Here is a 782-nt window from a genome sequence, read left to right on the forward strand (position 1 = left end):
CTCAGGGAAAACAGGATTGGCTCACCATGGCCTGTATGCATGGATTAAAACAAACCCTGCTCACTATATGATGTCGTAAGATATCCAAACAATTTGTTACAGATGATAAAAGATGTGATATATGTGTATATACACATTTCATTTTAGTGTATCTTCAAGTGCCTTATTACGTCTTTCATGTTTTGGTAGAAAAGGAATGTAAAAAATCAGTGAACAATGTTGGCTGTTAGTGAATTTTATAGTAAACTTGTATTTTTTGGGTTATTACTTCTTCTTCGTTTTTGCCTCTGCTAGTTGGATTTTTAAATCTATTAAAATGAAAAGAAAATAAACCAGATGAAGCCTCTTTGACCTTAGTTTTCCATAATGTGTCTCTTTTAGGTGCTGGATATTGTACTCCCTATGCTGTTAATTAATGAATTCAAATTTTACTTGTTACATGACTTCTAGGCCAAAGAATGGTTAAAATATTTTTTCTTTCTATTGTGTGCATTGTAGCAGAGAAAGAGTTGCCTATTTCAATTTAAGTGTTTATGAATTCTGATACAGACTGGGCACTTCTGCAATGCATTACATTTAGAATAATTTGTAATGTATAGGAATTGTTATCTATCATATAAATATAAAGTCCATATATATATTCTGTCCTATATCCTTTTTACAGATGGAAATTTGATTGATAATGACAATGTATATTTACATGTTTTTGGAAATAAAAGTAAGATTACAGTACACGCAACTATACAAAGTGTCTGTTCATTTCCCTACCTCACCCCCCCCCC

Source organism: Penaeus monodon, chromosome 19, assembly GCF_015228065.2.
Source record: "Penaeus monodon isolate SGIC_2016 chromosome 19, NSTDA_Pmon_1, whole genome shotgun sequence".
Taxonomy (NCBI): Eukaryota; Metazoa; Arthropoda; class Malacostraca; order Decapoda; family Penaeidae; genus Penaeus; species Penaeus monodon.